Consider the following 12187-nt stretch of genomic DNA (forward strand, 5'->3'; position numbering starts at 1 on the left):
CTTGTGAATCATTCAACCAAACTTACTGGCAATTCCAGGAGCAAAATGGAATGGAAATTTTAAGGCAGAAAATATTGAAAACTTGGGTACACGGTGCATATTTGTTCCCTTTTGCTAAATTTTCACCATCATTAACTCGTCAAGTACAGTCAACCAGAAGATTCTGTTTCATTGGCGGCTCGAAATTTCCAGAAATTGAAACCGAATTGTTTACTCAAATGGAGTGCAACCAAGCTTTAGAGTGTTTTCACTAAACATTTTTCTGTGTTATCATGCAAACGTTTCCTTGGGAGAAAAAGAGATGTGTGATGAGGCCAAACAAAGAAAAAAAACAGACTAAAGAAAAAAAGCGAATGCCCGGATTCAAGTCGGGCAGCTGGCACATGTTTCGGGGAATTATGCAGAAATAACCACATTATGGCTTTTGAATTGTTAATGATTAAGCTACAATCATGGACAAAAGTGTTGAGACATTTTAGCAAAACTAACGCTTTCGAACTAACAATAATACTTTGTTTTTGAATAAAAACACCGTTTTCATCTCTAGTCAACCCCCTCCCCCCAAACAATGTTGCAAAACGCTGCGTTGATGATTATTCGTTTCCAACATTGGAAAAGGGGGAAGGGGAGGTTACCTTTCACGAGGGGAGAGGGGAGAATTTACACCTAGGGAAATAGGGATGGTAATTTTCATGTGTCTCAACAACTTTTGTCCGTGATGGTAGCTGTATTGCAGCACAAGTGCGGAATCACCACCAGCAGTGGCTTCCAAAGATTATAAACTTCTGGCGTTTGTCACTCTAATCAGAAAGAGAACAGTCAAAGTGAAAAACAAAAAAAACCAGTCAAACTCCAAATTCATTTTCCGGTTTTTCGCTTCCCGATGTAATTTTTCCGCGTTTAACGAGCACGTGGTTTGGAGCACTAGTTCCCAGATTTCAGTTGTTCCAAACGAAAAAGCGCGGTTACTTTGAATTGTATTTGCATCAACTTTGAACAAAACGTGCAACTTTTACATCTTCTGCCAGCTGCCCGGCTTTTTGGCCTAGAATGGAGGCAACTATAAACAGTGTTTCTTTACCAGTCGAGAGAGGAGTTCCTAAAAGGTAAGAAAATACAAGTTCACTGTACTATATGGTCTTAAACTCTTTGTTGCTGTGTTTGCCTGTAAATTATTTGTTTCAATTCGTACGCGGCCAGTTCACAAAAACGTACGGAAACAAAACACCCAACGATATTGCACTACACGGAATCTTTAATTAAGCGTAATAAATAGTTATTACAATATTTGTCCCCTTTATTCACTGCTGGGCATAAAGGCTAAGAGGAGAACACTGTAAGCTTTTAAACTTTCTCAAGTATTCCCGTATAGATTTAAGTTGTCTCAGCTATCCTCAGCTATGGTTATAGAAAAAGTTTGACTGCTAGCACAAAGAAATGTCAAAACGTGTAACACTCTTTTTTAAAACTTTGAAAAAGGCACCTGGACCCCAATCCTCATCAAAGACCCAATCCTGTTTTCGACCCTTGCCTCGGCCTTTACCCTTGCCCTTACCATTGCGTCGTCCACCCCCAACTAGTTTTCCAGGCTTGTCAGTCACGAGGCCAGCCAGTATCAAATTGTGGGCGTTGACTTTGTCGTTCATCTTGGATATACAAGCCGGTGAGAATCGCTCTCCAAACGCTACAGAATCGCAGTGAAATTGCTCAAAGAACTGCCGGACATCTTCTATGTCTTTGGGGATCTCCCTCTTTCCTTGCTTTCGGTAGCCCATCCACACTTTCGCCGCGTGTTCAGGATTTGAGAAGTCGTCTGCATCGAACTCCACCAATCCGGCTGTTTTTTCGGTTGGGAGGCGTGCCCTGATAAATTTCATTGCACTGAACATTCTCCACATGTACTTGCTACTCTTTAGTAAGCACACCTCCAGAGGACTCTCCTCACAGTGGTGATACTCTTTATTAGCCTCTCCCCAGTTTTCAATCATGGACACCCACAGGTCTTTAGTTGACAGCGACTCTACTGACTCCACCTTCATCTGTGTCGCTCCCACAATATGACGTATGGCGCCACGGGTGTGATAAGCCTCTGCCGCGTAGATCAGGGCCTTGGCGAGATCACTTTGCGGGGACAAATGCAAAATGATACGTTAGCTTACAGATACTACCGGAACAAACCGATCATTCGCCACTGAAAAAGAAGTCCACTAGTGATGAACAGTCAACTTTAAAGGAGTTCAGTCACGGAATTTTGCTTACCCACAAAATTACCTTTAAATTGACGGAAACCTGAAAATAGTATTTAACTAAGATAGAAAAACACGAAAGAGATAATAATTAACCATAAAGGAACAAGGATGGTTACGGATAAAGAAGATTAACACGGATTACAAACGACGAACTTCTGTCTTCAAAAATTTAAACTAAACTTTTCGCGATACGCAAACTACGAGGAAGCTCCTTTAATAGTTTAAGAACGTCTCGGATTTTGGGCTGAGACATGAAGAGGGTCCAATCTCTTTCCCAGAGCCTGCCGAAGAAGGTCAAGATTGGCCTGAACGGGATTTGAGGGTGAAATTAAAATTAAAAGATATACAAGGCGAGAAAACAATTAACTAAAGACATGATATCTAGAGTGACATGTACATTTTCCCATAAAGCGCCGTTTAACTGAGTAACACTTTCGTTCATCTCGCAAAAACTCTGTTGTCTCAACATTGTTCAATTGGCTTTTCTCATTGTCTTCCACAACAAATGGATCACGGGAAATTATAGTTCTCGCCCAAAACTTCTTTTATGAAAGGATTCGTTATACTGTAAGCCATCGATGTTCTTATAAACAAAAACTATAGGTATATAATTACCGAGAAAGGCTGGGTTATATCCGCCCTTTTCCGACATCCCTTTGACCTACTTCGCGTACTCCTTATTATGGGCTGTTCTTAACGCTTCCTGGGAGTTCAGCAGGCCTCCAAGTTTCATTGGTGCTTTAGCATTCATTTTCTTGAAGGTGTCCAGCCAAAAGTCCAGCTTACCCTTGGATTTCTTGGCATTTTTCGTAGCCATCTTGGCTCCAACCTCCATCTCTTGAAAGAAATTCTCGTTGTACTTGAAAACCTTGTAGTAAGCACTGGCCAACTCCTGCATTTTATAGTACGTCGTTTTTTCGTTGTACTCTACACCACTGGAAAAGCCAGTTGGAAAGCCGGCAAACAAAAATGGCATGGCGTATTCAAGTGTGAAAGCGTAGACACTGGTGTCAAACACAATCTCCGACGGTTTCCCAAATCCGTCGGCATCTTGAAAATAGTTGTTGAACTTCTCTACCAGATAACCAGCATCTTTTCCAATCAGCCCCACATCGTAGTCCGAGGTACAAGAGGCACCCCCATAAGGTTTAGGATAACACACGGAATCAGGGATCTTTGTGTCTTTGTCAGCATTTCTCTCACAAGGAACAAGCTTTCCGCAGCTTTGTGTGTAAAGAACGTGTGTCACCAACAGGTATCTGGCGGCTGCGATGTAGAGAAGTTTAAGGCAGCCCTCCTTTGAGCGGAATGCGGAGTTGTTTTTTGTAGTGTCCCAGTCGCTGTGCTTTTCAAAGAAGCTCTTAACTCGATTTGCCGTGCTGACAAACTCATCAGTCCCGAGATGTTCTTTGAAATCAGGTTGCTTGATCCACGCGTCCATTGCGGGGTCTTTTTCAAATCCGTAGCGGTCCACAATGTTATCTTTCATCCAGACAATTTCTTCGTCATCTGGAGGGGTCACTCTGGTATGAGGCGAGAAATCTCAAAAAAAAAGTAAAGATAAAGTTCGAATTCGTTGTAAATAAAGCACTCCGGGGGATTATCGTTGTTAACCAACATGGTATATAGGACAGGGGGTGGGGATGGCGAGCTAACTCCCGATAGCCGTCACGTTGGTCAACAATTTGCGATGCACGGTAGCTATGTGGTCTATCAGGAGCAGAACAGGCAGCCAAGACGAAAATTCTCGGAGAAGCAGCTTACCCTAACAGCCTAACATTCCATCATGTTGGAAAGTTAGATTATAGGGAATGTTCACTCTGTATTCTGACGTGTTAGTAACACAAGCAAACCCATATTTGAGTGTTTTGTTTTACAATGCCTTGAAATGTGAAAAGATCTGAATAAACTTCATCACTATACATAGAATAGGATTTGAATCTTCAAAGCTTCATATCCGTGCTTGGATTCTAAGAGGGAAACCAATACGGCAGCTATCGTGAGGAAGGCGTCTCATATCTTTTTTGAAGACGTTTTTTAAATCTAATAGGCTACTTTCAATTCAAATTAAATTTCTTGACCGAGAGGCCTAGAAGACTCACAAAAGTAATGATTGCACTGGCTCCCTCATTGGCTCCCTCCCTCCCTCCCTCCCTCCCTCCCTCCCTCATTGGCCATAATATTTATGCCGTAAGCAGTAATCATATTATCATCTCGGTGAACTGATCAAAATAAATTAATACATACGCCTCATCAAGTAGGTTTCCTTCAAGAGGTTCGACGAAGTAATCTGGGTTGTCGTTCACCTGGGCCACATCGTTGTAGACTGATATCGGGTACAGCTCGCCGCGAACCTGACATTAACACCAGACACTGATATAAATGCTTTGATTTAAGATACTTTCATAACAGATTCGATGTGTTATTTCATCATCCGTACATCATATCTTCCAACTTAGACCTATGCAATTCGTTTTACCTGAGAAAACACTGATGCTCTGCTATCACAAAATATGAAAAAAATTTACAAAGAAAATTGGAAATCTTACCACTCCGCCATGAACCAACATGAAAGCCAAAAAACTCGCCAAAATCATTTTTCAAGAATCTGTAAATGCAAATGAAAGTTGTGATTAGTCAAGAAGAATTTAGACGGCGAAACTGGAAATGATGTTTTTAGTGAGAGGTGAAGTCCATCGGGGTTTAGTTGCAAACAAAGAGAAGAAAGAGAACATGACAGTGGAACCTGGTTAATGGGAACGCCAAAGGGACACGCTAAGTGTCCGCATTATCCGGGTGTCCGTATTAAGGGGGTTCTCAGAACTGAAAAGCGTCACAGACGTGTGTCCACACTAAGGCTAAAGAATACAATTTTTAAACAACAGAATGATGTTCAATGCTTTGTCTGCAATTTAAGCTCAAACGCAAAAAACGTTACGTTTTTTCCAATAATTACTCGGCTAGCACTCAAAGGTGATGTTCTCTAGTCAGTTGTAAACGTGGATAACTTAATTTTAATGAAAAAGCATTAACCAATATGAAGCTTTCATTTTATAATTGGATACAAATAGCATATGGTCGTAACAAATGAACACATACAGCGACCTACAGTGGACATAACCAGTTGTTAAACAATAAAAATGCAAGCCAGAATGCATTCGAATTATTTATGTATTCTTTATTAAATAATTAAGGGAAAACCTGTTTTTTGGCGCAGGAAGTATAAATTATTGGAGCAGCCATAATATAATCGTGAGATATTTCAGGATATTTCCTATTTCGATGCTGATCAAATTATCCTTTCTCCTTATATTGTGTTATCAACTGATATACTCTAGAAGAAAAACTTGAGTTCATTCATATTTCATTGAGCACCATCATTTGCCGAATAGTTGGTTAAAATCTAACTAGAAAACCTTTAGTCACTGTGTTTAGCGTAGTGAGCAGCGTAGCACTGTGCCCTTGTTAACAAAAATACGGCCGCTTCTTGGCGTTTTCAAAGTGTCTGTGAAGAGCACTTTCATGTTGAGTTGTCCACGTTCAACCAATATCGAGTTAAGGTTAGACTAAAGTTGTGTTCTCTTGTGTACTATGCTCTATACTCGTCTTGCTTATTTTAGTACATTGATCTGAACTCTGAGTGGGATGTGAAATGCAGATAAACTTGGTAAAAAAATTCCCAAATACTTGATTTTGATAAGCTTAAATGATTTTTACCCTGTCTTTTGTTTACACTTTTGCTTTCTGATTGAAAAGATAACAAAGGTAAAGAAATCCCCTATAAGCTTGTTGGAACACGTATTTATAGGTCGACAGATTTTTTGGATCAACACTGAAAATGTTTGCAAATAAGGCGACTTATTTTGATGTATGTTACGTGCAATATATATAGAGACAAGCGGTTAAGAAGTGCTGTCTCATAAGAAACCTTACTTATAGCCTTGAGTGAAATGCAATGAAAAAGGTCTGTACGCTCGTACGACTTGAATACATGCAAATTTTCCCAGCAGGCAGACAAACATCAAGATCAAGATCTGTATGTGTGAGTGTGTGTGTGTGTGTGTGTGTGGGGGGGGGGGGGGGGGGGAGGTGGAGAGAGAGTACTCTATGGCTTTTTGTTGGCAAGAGTGTTCTCTGACTGTGACCCAAGAACCCGTAGCCTTTACCACTCCATGTTCAGCTGTAATTTTACCACCCTAGCTATTCTGGACGTATGTCTTTTTAATGTGTGTGCGACAAAAGTCTATACGCTTTGTGAGATAAGTATGACCTTGCGTGGTACAAACCTGGCTTGTTTTAACAGCATTTAATAATACACCAATAATTGCAAGTCCACCAACATATTTCATCTCCAGATTACTTAATCCACGAGTTTGGCCATAGCTCTCCTTTGATTTTTTTAACCACCCAGCATGTTACGGACGGGGTAATACGTTTAAAATAGATAGATAAGTGCACTGAGTTCGGATTAATGTAATCATAAGAGATATTTCTGTGGATGATATTTCCTTTAATAAGACAATTTACAGTCCGCTTCATCAAGAAAAGATTTATTTGTGACGACTCACGTTTACAGTCAGATAGCCTAGCCGCGATAACCGAAGAAAATAGATTAGGTAGGTAGGTAAAACTTTATTTATGCAGGGTGGCCCATTCAGCACAGTGGCTGGTATCCAGAGGGGCCCTGCTAAATACAATTTCTAAAAATATAAAACGTCTAATAGTATAAAATAGTTATAAAAATAGAGTTAAAAAAAAAACTAACGTCTAGTAGTTGAAATAGTTATATAAAAAGAGTTTAACGAAGAGATTAGACGATAACTCCGGATGTACTGCTTTACTGGCAATAAAAAAGGAAGTATATACAAGAACATGGTTGAGATAGGATGAGGACATGTCCAAAAGAACACTTTAAGCAGAGACCACCTCAATTGTTAATGTATAGATTGATTTTTAGCTTCGTCGGGGCCGCATTACCAATTCAGAATTATTTCATTAAAAATTTAATCATTTCTTACTTCAAGCTGGGAAAGCCTCATCGAGGGGTGGTTATCAGTGGCTGGTTGGTTGGGTTCGATGATTTTCAAAGAAATCTCCGTTTTGCGTCCAGACTCGCTGGAAGAGTTGTTTTGTTTTGTAGACTCTAATAAAGAGCCAATTCATGATTATTCCTGGAGGGTATTCTACACATTGAAGACATATTTACATATATCAGTAAAGCGGCACTGATTTTCGAAGTTATGACCTGAATCCATTTTCTTCGGTTATCGAGGCTAAGCTATCTGACTTTAAACGTGAATTGTCACTATCAATCGCATTGAGGAGCAGTCAGTATTTGTATTGAACGAAGGTGGTTGTCTGTGAGAGAAATGCTGACAACAAATTAGTGATCCCTGATTCTGTGTGCTTTCCTGAACCTTTTGGGGGTGCCTCTTGTACCTCAGGCTACGATGTTTCACTCGCTGGAAAAGATGCTGGTTATGTGACAGAGAAATTCAACAACTATTTTCAAAGTACCGACGGATTTGGGAAACCGTCAGAGATTGTGTTTGACACCAATGTCAACGCTTTCACCCTTCAATACGCCATGCCATTTTTGTTTGCCGACCTTCCAACTGGCTTTTCCAGTGGTGTGGAGAACAACGAACAAAAGACGTACTATAAAATGCAGGAGTTGGCCTGTGCTTACTACAAGGTTTTCAAGTACAGCGAGGAGTTCTTTCACGAGATGGAGGTTGGAACCAAGATGGCTATGAAAGATGCCAAGAAATCCAAGGGTGAGCTGGAAGTTTGGCTGGACACCTTCAAGAAAATGAATGCTTAAGTACCACTGAAACTTGGAGGCCTGCTGAACACCCGGGAAGGGTTAAGAACAGCCCACAATAAGAAGTACGCGAAGTAGGTCAAAGGGTTGTTAGAGAAGGGCGGATATAACGCAGACCTGCTCGGTAATTACTTACCTTTAACTTCATTTACCGTAAATCCTCGAATTAGTGCCCGGGGCGCTTATTTCAAATTTAGGGGAAGACGGGGGCGCTTAATCCAGGGGGGGGGGGGGGAAGGGGGCGCCTATTTAATTTTTTTTCCAAATCTTGGCCTGACATGATCATTGTTTTAATACATCAGCTGCGCGTAAACAAAAGCATAAGCTGTTTATCGACATAAAAAGCTGATCCTAAAGTTTAAATCGCGGCACCGTTGGTACTTGTAATCTTTTTCCAAACTTAACGAGTTCACAAACTAAAACAATGTACAAATCTAATACTGCGCGGAAAAAACTACGCATCCTTTGTTGTCTGATTACTCGTCCACAATAGAGGGGGAGGGGAGGGGGCGGTTATTCGACGGGGGGCACTTATTTTGAATTTTGGCGGATTGGAGGAGCGCTTAATCGAAAGGGGCGTTTATTCAAGGATTTAAGGTAGTTCATTTCTCTTTTATATGTATATCTTGTTTGTGTAATTATCCGATGAAATTGTCTCCAAACGTTTTTCACGTAGTATTAGCCTTACAGTCTATTGTTTGTCTTCATACATTTTTTGACTGATCAGATCTCTTGTAGATCCTACGTTGGCAGCGTTTATCGTGTGAGGTCCCTTGCAGTTTCTAGTTTCTCTCTCTTTTTTTTAATTTTAATTCATAAATTTTTAGTGTTTTATTTTCAATGTTTAATTTTGTTTTTCACTCCTCTCTCTGTATTTTCGGAAGAGCTTTTCATTCGACTAGATGAAAGGGGTTAGTTCTGGATGAGAATTCTGCAATCTCAGCTATAGACCCTATTCATAAATGGCTGTTAATTAAAAATTCTTTAGTAAGTATTAAAATTAGCCCAACTAATCTCGTTTTGAGTTGATATAATTCAAAAGAATTTTTACTCTCAAATAAAGTTAGCTGGGCTAATTTAAATGCATATAACAGAATTTTAAATTAACAGCCATTTATGAATAGGGTTTATTAGCTGTCTCAGCTATCATTTTAAATTGCAGCTATTTCTCAGCTTTCAGTAAATATGGTAGATCATAGATCTCTGTCATAAAGCGCAGCCATCCAGACTCCTGATTCAGAGACTGATCCAGACCGAACTTGACCCTCTTCGGTCATCGCTGACCGAAAAAGTGCAGGCTCTGGGAACGAAATTGAACGTTTACTTCTCAGCCCAAAAACTAGTTTGTGAACAGGCTCTCTAGTCGCGGATGGGAGGAAAGAAAGAAAGAAAGGAGAAGAGAGACTCTCACCCCATCCTCCCTTCGGCCACAGCACTCTTAGCCAGTCCCTCCTCGGCCCTTCCAGCCGAGGTCAGACCCTTTTAGCCGGAGCCTGTTCTTAAACGTGACTGTTTATGACCAGCGGACCTCGATTTCAGTGAAACATGACTGATCAGTTTGCTCCGGTAGCATCTGTAACAGTAAGCTAAGCTATCATTTTGTATGTCTCCGCAAGGTGATCTCGCCAAGGCGGATGTCTACGCGGCAGAAGCGCTTCACACCCGTGGCGCCTTACGCCATGTTGTGGGAGTCACACAAATGAAGAAAGTACTGGTAGAGTTGCTGTCCACTGAAGACCTGTGGGTGTCCATGATTGAAAACTGGGGTGAGGCTAATAAAGACTATCACCACTGTGAGGAGAGCCCTCTGGAGGTATGCTTACTGAAAAGTAGCAAGTACATGTGGAGAATGTTCAATGCCATGCGATTGATCTGGGAACGCCTTCCACGCAAAGAAAGAGACGGATTGGTGCAGTTCCGTGGAGAGGGATTCTCAAATCCTGAATACGTGGCGAAAGTGTGGATGAGCTACAGAAAGCAAGCGAAGGCCGAGATTCCCAAAAACATACGCCATGTCTGGCAGTTTTTTAAGCAATTCCAGTGCAAAGATGTAGCTTTTGGAAAGCCATTCTCACCGGCTTGTATATCGAAGATGAATGACAAAGTCAACGCCTACAATTTGAAACTGGCTGGCTTCGTGACTGACAAGCCTGGAAAACTGATTGCAGGTAGACGGGGCAAAGGCCGGGCTCGGGCTCGGCATTGGCTTCCGGGTGCATTTTTTAAGTTTTAAAAAAGAGTTTTTGCACTTTTTGACATTTATTTGTGGTAGCAAACGTTTTCCCGTAACCATGGCTGAGGGCGAGGGGGGACGGGAACTCGCATATAAGAAGGACTGGGCTTCTCGTCGGAAAGTTTGAAAAGAACCGCTAAGAGGTACCAATTCTAAAATAACACATTTACTGACACTTCATAATTTTAACAGCGATAAATACGATTGTTTCTAATACCTTCTACACGCAAAGTTGATTGTCGAATATCTCCTGTCATATTTTCTTCGGCGTAATACCATAAAAGGTACCGCGAAAGCTTCCGCTGTTGGTCTTAATAATAATAGTAATAATAATAATTGTCGCGGCTAATCGCCGTCGCAAAGTACAACAACGACGCAGCTCAACAAGGTCGAACCGAAAGCATACATTGGCGCCTCTGGCAGCCGCTATACGGTCCATGTGTGACCTTGGAGCACAGCTTACAGCCAGCTGGAATCAGCTGTATGTTGGCGTTTGAGGCTGAAGGCCCTAAGAGGTACCAAAACCGCTTCTTTTAGCCCCTGAAAGGTACGACGAGCACCCCCGTTCTTTTTGTATGGGAGTCCCCCGTCCCGGGCTTGAATACGGGAGTGCTAGAAGGCATCTAAAAGCTTTGAGTATAAATCTACTAGCGTTCTATTACGCATGCCGTTCTCTGATTAGCCTCTTCCAGGCGATCAGTTAGTTGGGACGCAGCGCGAAAAACAGCGCGCGAAAAAAGGAAGTGAAAGAGGGGAAGTCGCGGCGCTTTTTTTTTTTTAATTTTTTCGCGCTGCGCCCCAACTAACTGAACGTCTGGAAGAGGCTATTCTCTGATCGGCTACACTTCTCACTATTTATTCTGTTGTAGATAATGAGTAGCATAGCGTTGTGCGGTTTTTGACAAACTGACGGTCGCTTCCTTGTGTTTTCGAGGTGTCTGTGAAGAGGATTTAGATAAAGTTTTGAACGACTAGTAGATTTATACTAAAACAATTAGATTATTCACTCTCGATTTCTATGCGTGATACTTTTGACGAGGGCGCACTATCATGCGATAGAAATCGAGAGCGAATGATCTAATTGTTTTTAAACTATTAGATTAAAATACCGTTCTACCCTTTTATGCCCCGCAGCCAACAAAGTGGGCAAATATCGTATAACTATTTCTCACGCTTAGTGATTCCAAGAGTGTAGTTGGGTGTTTAACATAAAGCCCATACAGTCACAGTAAACTCGTATTTTCTTACCTTTTGGGGATTCCTCTCTCGACTGGCAAAGAAACAGTATTAGTTACTTCAGTTCTAGACCAAAGCCAGGCATAAGATGTGAAAGTTGCACCTGTTAAGTTGATGCTGTTATCACTGTAAAAATACAATTCGAAGCAACCGCGCTTTTTCGTTTGAGGAACAACTAAGATCTGGGAACAAGTGCGCCTAACCACGTGCTCGCTGAACGCGGAATCGGGAAAACCCGAAAAAAGGGAATCTTTAAATGTTCTCTTTCTGATAAGAATGACAAACGCCAAACGTTTTTAAACCACTGCAAGTGATGACTCTGCACTCGTGCTTCAATATAGCTTAACTTGGTTTATTGTGCTTTTCTGGTCTACAATTGAGAAGCTATAGTGTGGTTGTTTCTGAGTACTTCTCCAAAAAAATGAACTGCTTGGCTTCCTGGCTGTCGCTTTTTTTTTCTTCAGCCATTTTTTGGCGTCATCATGCATCTTTTTCTCTCCCAAAGAAAGTTTGCATGGTAACACAGAGAAATGTTGGCTGAAAACACTCGGAAGTTTTGGCGCATTCCATTTGACAAATATGATCGGATTTTAATTTCCAGAAATTTCAAGCCGCCAATGAAACAGAATCTTCCGGTTGACTGAA

The 12187-nt window shown here is 41.2% G+C and overlaps 2 pseudogenes; one reads left to right on the top strand and one right to left on the bottom strand.

The window, feature by feature from the left end:
- Positions 1-1108: 1108 nt before the first annotated feature.
- Positions 1109-4846, bottom strand: LOC145462279 (uncharacterized; annotated as a pseudogene).
- A 1510-nt stretch (positions 4847-6356) lies between these two features.
- On the top strand, positions 6357-10570 carry LOC145462280 (uncharacterized; annotated as a pseudogene).
- The last annotated feature ends 1617 nt before the right edge of the window (positions 10571-12187 follow it).

This window comes from Orbicella franksi, chromosome 12 (genome assembly GCF_964199315.1).
Source record: "Orbicella franksi chromosome 12, jaOrbFran1.1, whole genome shotgun sequence".
NCBI lineage: Eukaryota > Metazoa > Cnidaria > Anthozoa > Scleractinia > Merulinidae > Orbicella > Orbicella franksi.